At 48.5% G+C, this 8,998-nt stretch overlaps 1 protein-coding gene across 3 annotated transcripts in view; it reads right to left on the reverse strand.

The window, feature by feature from the left end:
* The window catches only part of MAPK4 (mitogen-activated protein kinase 4), a 219,579-nt gene extending 213,897 nt beyond the window's left edge, over nucleotides 1–5,682 (reverse strand). For all 3 annotated transcript variants that reach the window (XM_063960226.1, XM_063960209.1, XM_063960218.1), the window contains exon 1: nucleotides 5,464–5,682. The gene's annotated coding sequence lies outside the window, so the exon portion shown is untranslated. The remainder of the gene's footprint in view (nucleotides 1–5,463) is intronic.
* Between the last annotated feature and the right edge of the window lie 3,316 nt (nucleotides 5,683–8,998).

The following is an 8,998-nucleotide window of genomic DNA, read 5'->3' on the forward strand; positions in this document are numbered from 1 at the left end:
CGGACAGGCAGCCGTGGCTCCTGATTGGCTGCCAGTCCACGAGCTCTGATTGGCTAACGAACCAGCGAACTTGTTTACGAGCATTGAGTGGCAGGAGAGGCGCTACGCTCTCCTCCCCTCACGCAGCACAAACAGAGGAAGCGGTGAGCAGGGGGGGGGGCACTCTGGGGCAATGTATATCTGGCACTGTGGGGGCATTTGTGCATCTGGCACTGTGGGGCAATGTATATCTGGCACTGGGGCAATGTGTATCTGGCACTGGGGCAATGTGTATCTGGCACTGTGGGGCACTGTGTATCTGGCACTGTGGGGGCATTTGTGTATCTGGCACTGTGGGGCAATGTGTATCTGGCACTGTGAGGCAACGTGTATCTGGAAATGTGAGGCAATGTGTATCTGGCACTGTGGGGGCATTTGTGTATCTGGCACTGTGGGGGCATTTGTGTATCTGGCACTGTGGGGCAATGTGTATCTGGCACTCTGGGGCAATGTACATCGGGCACTGTGTATCTGGCACTGTGGGGCATTTGTGTATCTGGCACTGTGGGGGCATTTGTGTATCTGGCACTGTGGGGCAATGTATATCTGGCACTGGGGCACTGTGTATCTGGCACTGTGGGGGCATTTGTGTATCTGGCACTGTAGGGGCATTTGTGTATCTGGCACTCTGGTGCAATGTGTATCTGGCACTGTGGGGCACTGTATATCTGGCACTGTGGGGGCATTTGTGTATCTGGCACTGTGGGGGCATTTGTGTATCTGGCACTGTGGGGGCATTTGTGTATCTGGCACTGTGGGGGCATTTGTGTATCTGGCACTGTAGGGGCATTTGTGTATCTGGCACTGTGGGGGCATTTGTGTATCTGGCACTGTAGGGGCATTTGTGTATCTGGCACTGGGGCAATGTGTATCTGGCACTGTGGGGCATTTGTGCATCTGGCACTGTGGGGGCATTTGTGTATCTGGCACTGTGGGGAAACGTGTATCTGCCACTATTGAGGTCATATGTGTATCTGCCCCCTCCCCCATATGTGTATCACACCCCCATTTTCATTGGCCACACCCATTTTTTTGACTGCACGCGCACACAGTACCTATAAGAAATTTTTTCTACTTGCACCACTGTGGCTGGCTATGTGAAACCGCATTTAATGTCCTTGGAAATAATGAAGCATTTAAAGTTCCAGCATCTATCCCTTTGAACCACTCCAGTAACTAATTTTTTTTCCTGAGATACAAGATTAATTTTCATTTTCAGATTTTATTATATTGTGAGATGTTCGCTAATAAATGTGGGTTCCTTAAAAAAACAATAAGCAACAGTAAAGGAACATGGAACCATACTGTGATATTGTATTACAGGATTCCCGGTATGTATTTGATCCTGAAACAACAGCAAATCAGGAACAATCGCTATGAGAATGATTCTGCGCTTATGGTCCAGCTTCCGCCTCGCTGAGCACCCAAAAATAGAAGGGGGAAACTACAGGCCGCAGTGGAGCTTACAATCTATATTCCCTGAGACACGGACACACATATACATTAGGGTTAATGTTTATGTCAGATTCCAGTTAACCCACCAGTATGTTTTTGGAGAGTGGGATGAAACCCACGCAAGCACGGCGGAAACATACAAACTACACACAGACACGGTTTGAACTTATGACCCTAAAACTGTGAGGCAGTAAAGCTTTCTGGGCAAATTACCCAAACATGTGAAGAAACGTATTACTCCACAATTTACCACCGATGAGCTACTTCCAGAAGTCAGATAATAGGGGGTAATTCTGAGTTGATCGCAGCAGGAAATTTTTTAGCAGTTGGGCAAAACCATGTGCACAGCAGGGGGGGCAGATATAACATGTGCAGAGAGAGTTAGATTTGGGTGGGGTGTGTTCAATCTGCAATCTAATTTGTAGTGTAAAAATAAAGCAGCCAGTATTTACCCTGCACAGAAACAAAATAACCCACCCAAATCTAACTCTCTCTGCAGATGTTATATCTGCCCCCCCCCTGCAGTGCACATGGTTTTGCCCAACTGCTAAAAAATTTCCTGCTGCGATCAACTTGGAATTACCCCCATAGTTCCTTAATTCAATAAGGACTCTTGCCGCTCCGCCTTCTCCCCATTTCTGGAGCAGCCTACCTGGGTCACTTACACCTGTCACCTGTCAGACCTTCCAAAACTTCTGTCACTCAGATCAATGAGTATGAGTGTGATGTAAGGCTTAATCATACTTGCAGATATTTCAAATCTCCTGTCTGGGAGATGCCCGCAGAGGAGAAGCAGGTGGGCGGTGATGAGGGAGGGGCCAAGCTGATTGCATCAGTAGGCCCCGCCCACCCACCGGGAAAAGTCTGTGATTGGACAAAATTTATGTAGGGGCGGGGCTAAAACGACGCAATAAGCATATAACCGCGTCATTAGGCTCCGCCCCTCCGCCGAGTCCGTGATTTTGCTGTGTTATTCTCCCTATTCTGCCCACTTCACTAGGAAGTGGGCAGAATGCGGGAGGGGTGCCCACTGTTCTGGGGGCTGCGGGGGACGACCCAAAAACCGGGTGTCTCCCGCAGAATCCGGGAGAGTAGGTAAGTATGGGCTTAATGCTCTCAGGGGTCTAAGTACTAAAGCCTTAGAGAGAGATAAAGTACAAACCAACCAGTTCCTAACTGTCATTTTACAAACAAATGGTCCAAATGTATTAAGCCATAAAAAGTGATAAAGTGGAGATGGAAAAAGACTGATAAAGTACCAGCCAATCAGCTTCCTAACTGGAAGGTTACTGGCTGTGTTTTAAAAATGACAGTTAGGAGCTGATTGGCTGGTACTTTATCTCCGTCCACATTATCTCCCTCCAAGGATCAGTACATAGGTGGTCATTCCGAGTTGATCGCTCGCTAGCAGTTTTTAGCAGCCGTACAAACGCTAAGCCGCCTCCCACTTGGAGTGTATCTTAGCTTAGCAGAAGTGCGAACGAAAAGATCGCAGAGCGGCTACAAAATAATTTTGTGCAGTTTCAGAGTAGCTTCAGACCTACTCAGCGCCTGCGATCACTTCAGACTGTTTAGTTCCTGTTTTGACGTCACGAACACGCCCTGCGTTCGGCCAGCCACACCTGCGTTTTTCCTGGCATGCCTGCGTTTTTCCGAACACTCCCTGAAAGCGGTCAGTTGACACCCAGAAACGCCCACTTCCTGTCAATCACTCTGCGGCCAGCAGTGCGACTGAAAAGCTTCGCTAGACCTTGTGTGAAACTACGTTTGTTGTAATAGTACGACGCGCGTGCGCATTGCGCCGCATACACATGTGCAGAAGTGCCGATATTTTGCCTGATCGCTGCACAGCGAACGAAAGCAGCTAGCGATCAACTCGGAATGACCCCCAGAGACCCTATAGTCTGTAACCAGATGACACTTGTATGGTGCTATAACCTGGACTCTCAATGTAGTACTTCCTAGTAAATTACTTTTTAAAATGAATAAAATAAATAGCACATACCAATATCCCACCTACCCCATGTGTTTATACATGAATCTCAGTGTCTCCATTCACTGCAAAGGATCTATCAGTCAATGGCCCTCATTCCGAGTTGTTCGCTCGCAAGCTGCTTTTAGCAGCATTGCACACGCTAAGCCGCCGCCTACTGGGAGTGAATCTTAGCTTAGCAGAATTGCGAACTAAAGATTTGCAATATTGCGAAAAGACTTCTCTGTGCAGTTTCTGAGTAGCTCGAGACTTACTCTTCCAGTGCGATCAATTCAGTGCTTGTCGTTCCTGGTTTGACGTCACAAACACACCCAGCGTTCGCCCAGACACTCCCCCGTTTCTCCAGCCACTCCCGCGTTTTTCCCAGAAACGGTAGCGTTTTTTCACACACTCCCATAAAACGGCCAGTTTCCGCCCAGAAACACCCACTTCCTGTCAATCACATTACGATCACCAGAACGAAGAAAAAACCTTGTTATTCCGTGAGTAAAATACCAATCTTCATAGCAAATTTACATGCGCAGTTAGCGGAAAATCGCTGCGATGCGAAGAAAATTACCGAGCGAACAACTCGGAATGACCACCAATGTACTATAACGATGGAAGGAAAACCTCACAATCCATACGCTGGAAGACGGTGAATCAACCACAGATCTAATTAAAAGTGTAATTCACAAACAGAGATTTCCAGGAGCTGGAACAAAGACATCACTAGCCAGATTCCGTGAATGAACGGGCAGACGGACACCCAGCGCAGCGGAATACGCCACAGTGATATAAGTCTCAGCATTTAAACCCCGGGCAGCCGGTGGCTGGCCAGCTGTTGTGGAACTACAGATCCCAGCCTTTGGCTGGCTTTGGCACTTGTAGTCCCACAACAGCTGGCTGCCTGTTACACAATGGCCCTCATTCCGAGTTGATCGGTCGCAATGCGAATTTAGCAGAGTTACACACGCTAAGCCGCCGCCTACTGGGAGTGTATCTTAGCTTCTTAAAAGTGCGACCGAAGTAATCGCAATATTGCGATCACAAACCTCGTAGCAGTTTTGGAGTAGCTTCAGACTTACTCTGCCTGTGCGATCAGTTCAGTGCTTGTCGTTCCTGGTTTGACGTCACAAACACACCCAGCGTTCGCCCAGGCACTCCCACCGTTTCTCCGGCCACTCCTGCGTTTTTTCCGGAAACGGTAGCGTTTTCAGCCACACGCCCCTGAAACGCCGTGTTTCCGCCCAGTAACACCCATTTCCTGTCAATCACATTACGATCGCCGGAGCGATGAAAAAGCCGTGAGTAATATTACTTTCTACATAGCAAAGTTACTTGGCGCAGTCGCAGTGCGAACATTGCGCATGCGTACTAAGCGGATTTTCATTGCGATGCGATGAAAAATACAGAGCGAACAACTCGGAATGAGGGCCAATATACAGATGTCTGTTACTGCATGCAAGGTATACATACAAACATGATACAATATCGCTTTCCTAAAACAGCAAAAATCAGTAATGGTCCTTTAAACTTTCACCTGACGTGACCTGGATTGTTGTATTCTCCCTTGTCACCGCTGAAGTTTAATGAACATGTCATTTCATTACTATAAATGGACTGTAATGGATCTCTCTGATCTAAAGAAGAATATAGCACATTATTCTGGATGTGCCTTGTTTTATTTGTGCATGGGAGGGTGGAAAGCGTCAAGTTTGGACTCTGCAGACACAGTACTGGGTTATTACAGCTATTAATATAAATACAAAACATATATATATATATATATATATATATATATATATATATATATATGTATTGCTCTATAACACACTCCCTAGATGAATGTCTGTGTAGAAGTGTGCTGCAGGTGACTGCACAGTGCAGAGCATGGAGATACGGGTGTACTACAGTATAATCTCCTTTGTGTATCAGCAGCTAATTGCACAGGAGAGCAGTACATGGATGAAGAGCATCTTCTACAAGGCACTTACCCTTATTCTCCCAGTGCCAATCCCAGCCCTAGGCAGCAGCCTCCTCCTCTCCCATTGTCAGACTACTGCAGCAGCAGCAGATGCATCCTGCCCCTCTCCTCCCAGCCCTGGTGTGGCAGCCAGCGGGTCAGGTCCGGAGCCTGCATCCGACTACAAGCTCATGGCTCTCCCAGGTAGCAGACTGGAGGCAGCAGCCTCCCTCCCTGCTGGTGCCTTTCCAGGGATGTCCACCAGGGGCCGCCCACTGCCTGACGTCACGGCCAGCTGTCAATCACACGGGGACACCTGCTGGGTGCCAGCTGCGGGAATGTGCAAGTCACCTGGCAGTGGTGGCAGTGGTGGCAGACTCAGCCCATACCCTAAATCAGCTCATCTGAGAAGTAGCTGGGGGGAGGGACGGGACCTTCTTAGTAAGTGTTTACATTCATCTTGTATTGCATAATAATAATAATAATAATAATAATAATAATAATAATAATATATTATAAATAATATTGATACATCTTGGATTGGTTACTATGTGACAACATTATGATTTATTATGATGATGATGATGATTATTATTATTATTATTATCGTTGCCCCTAGTTACGAGATACCTAACGAGCTACCTGAACCGAGGTTAAGAACATAGGCGTGCGCAGCTAATTTTATTAGAGGGTGCACTGCTGGAGGGGCATGTCTAGCATCGCCTTTTGGGCGTGTCTAGCACTGCCCAGGGACATGTCTAACACTATTTTACATTCTCTTAGTAAAATTACATGGCGTAATCTAATTTATCCCTTGTTCCTAATAATACAAGTAGATACAATACACCCCAGAGAATTAAAATGAAACATAATGGTGCGACCAGTAGCCACTACTGACTGTCTACTACGGCATAATTCTGAGCCCTAGCTGCCGCTCTATCCTATCGTTATTTACACTTCCCCAACCTATCTCTGACGTAGTGGTGGAATTAGAGAGTGGTGTGCCTTGGTGCAAAATTCACATTATGCCACATGGTATGAGCCAAAATTCACATTACGCCACACAGTATTAGACAAAATTCACATTACGCCACACAGTATTAGACAAAATTCACATTACGCCACACAGTATTAGACAAAATTCACATTACGCCACACAGTATTAGACAAAATTCACATTACGCCACACAGTATTAGACAAAATTCACATTACGCCACACAGTATTAGACAAAATTCACATTACGCCACACAGTATTAGACAAAATTCACATTACACCACATGGTATAAGCCAAAAGTTACATTACGCCACACAGTATGAGCCAAAATTCACATTACGCCACACAGTAAGAGATAAAATTCACATTACGCCATACAGTACGCCACATGGTATGAGCCAAAATTGACATTATGCCACATGCTATGAGCCAAAATTTACATTATGCCACACAGTATGCTATAAAATTCACATTACGCCACAGAGTAAGAGATAAAATTCATATTACGCCACACAGTGTGAGACAAAATTTACATTACGCCACACAGTATGAGGCAAAATTCACATTATGCCACATTATTCCCCGGCCTTAATAGACCCCATAGTACCCCCCCAAAACATTATATAATACATAGTGAACCCTAAACACATAGGCCCCACAGTGCCCCCCCACACACATTATGTGACACATAGTGCCTCTCCAAATACATTATATAATATACATTACTTGTGGGTGCGCTCGCAGCTGAGCGCTCCTCACTGCCTGCCACTCCATGCATAGACAACTACTGCCGTCCTTTCTCTCTCCTTCACCCCCTCCTTCCCTGCAGTCCTGGTCATGTGTGGGATCCAGTAGCGGGTGCAGCTGACAAATGCACCCTCTACTGACCCTGCAGCGGCGTGTCTCTTCCCCTATCGCCAAGCCTGCTGACCGGGCATAGCGGGCAGGTGAAAAGAGGGAAGCGGTGGGTGGAGGGCAGGCGCGGGTGTAGAGAGCGGGGGTGAGTGGGTGTAGAGAGCGGGAGTGGGCAGATGCAGAGAGCGGGGGTGTAGAGAGCGGGAGTGGACGGGTGTAGAGAGCAGGGGTGGGCGGGCATAGCGAGCAGGCGGACGGCCGTAGAGAGCGGGCGGTCTGTGCTGGCGGGTGCAGAGTGCGGGTGGGCATACACAGTCAGGAATAGAACTGCAGCTTGGCAATGACTCAGTTACAGGCTTGTGCAAGGGGGATGCCGGACATTAGGGGGTGCCTGTGCGCACCAGGCACCCCCCCTGCGCACGCCTATGGTTAAGAATAACGTGAAACAATTTCTCACTGAGATTTTACTTTAATAACTTAGATCTAAGGTGATGTTCCCTGATCCGGTGATATCTGCAGTGCCGACGGAGAGGTAAGATATATGAATTCGTGAAGGGTAGGCACCCCTGGATTGAGCCCCCTGCACCCATTAAAGTCACTCCCATGCCAGCAAGTATTCCAACATTTTTGCCTTAAAATAAGGATTTCCCCTACTATTCACCTGGTCTGAAGCTACAAACTAAAATTTGCATTAACTCTCATTGACCAGGGTCGCCATCAGGGGGGAGGGGGACTGTCGGGACTCCGGTCAGGGACAGAGTGGGGGCCCACCCATGGTAGATGGATGGAACTATCTGTTAACGTGGTGTGGGGTGACTAGAGTCCGGGGCTGGGCAGCCGCTAGCACTCGCCAGCGGCTGCCCAGTACAGTATAATGAATGCGTTTTTTTTAATTGAGACGAGGTGACGTCAAGCGCGCTGCACCGCTATCACACAGAGGATCTGGCTGCAGCGTGAGGAGGACAACCGCAGCCAGAAGGCTAAGAAGAAGAAAAGTGTCTGTGGCCTTCAGGAGCTGACTGGAGACACAGAAGGGGAGGCTGGCTGGAGATGAAGGAGAGGGGCTAGCTGGTGACACAGGAGGGGGCTGGCTGAAATTTAGAATGGGGACTGGTTGGACACACTGAATGGGGGTTGGCTGGAGAGACAGCAAGGGAGCTGGCTGTAGAGACAGAAGGGAAGCTGACTGTAGAGACAGAATAGTGGCTGGCTGGAGAGACAGAAGGGGAGCTGGCTGGAGAGACAGAAGGGGAGCTGGCTGGAGACACAGAAGGGGGCTGGCTGGCTGTAGAGGCCCAAGGAGGGGCTGGGTGGTGAAACAGAAGGGGAGCTGACTGTAGAGACAGAAAGGATGCTGGCTAAAGAGACATAAAGGGCGCGGGCTGGAGACACAGAAGGGAGCTGGATGGAGACACAGAAGAGAGCTGGCTAGAGACACAGAAAGGGAGCTGGCTTCTGAGACAGAAGGTGGGCTGACTGGAGACAAAGAAAGGGAGTCTGGCTGGAGATAGAGAAGGGTGTTGGCTGGAGAGACAGAAGGAGTGCTGTCTGGACACACAGAAGAGTGGCTGGCTGGTGAGACAGAAGGGGGGTGGCTGGAGAGACAGTAGGGGGGCTGACTGTAGAGACAAGGGGGGCTGGGTGGAGACACAGAAGCGGGGACTGGCTGGAGAGACAGAAGGGGGGTGGCTGGAGACACAGACGCGGGGTGCTG

Source organism: Pseudophryne corroboree, chromosome 1 (genome assembly GCF_028390025.1).
Source record: "Pseudophryne corroboree isolate aPseCor3 chromosome 1, aPseCor3.hap2, whole genome shotgun sequence".
In the NCBI taxonomy this organism is placed as follows: domain Eukaryota; kingdom Metazoa; phylum Chordata; class Amphibia; order Anura; family Myobatrachidae; genus Pseudophryne; species Pseudophryne corroboree.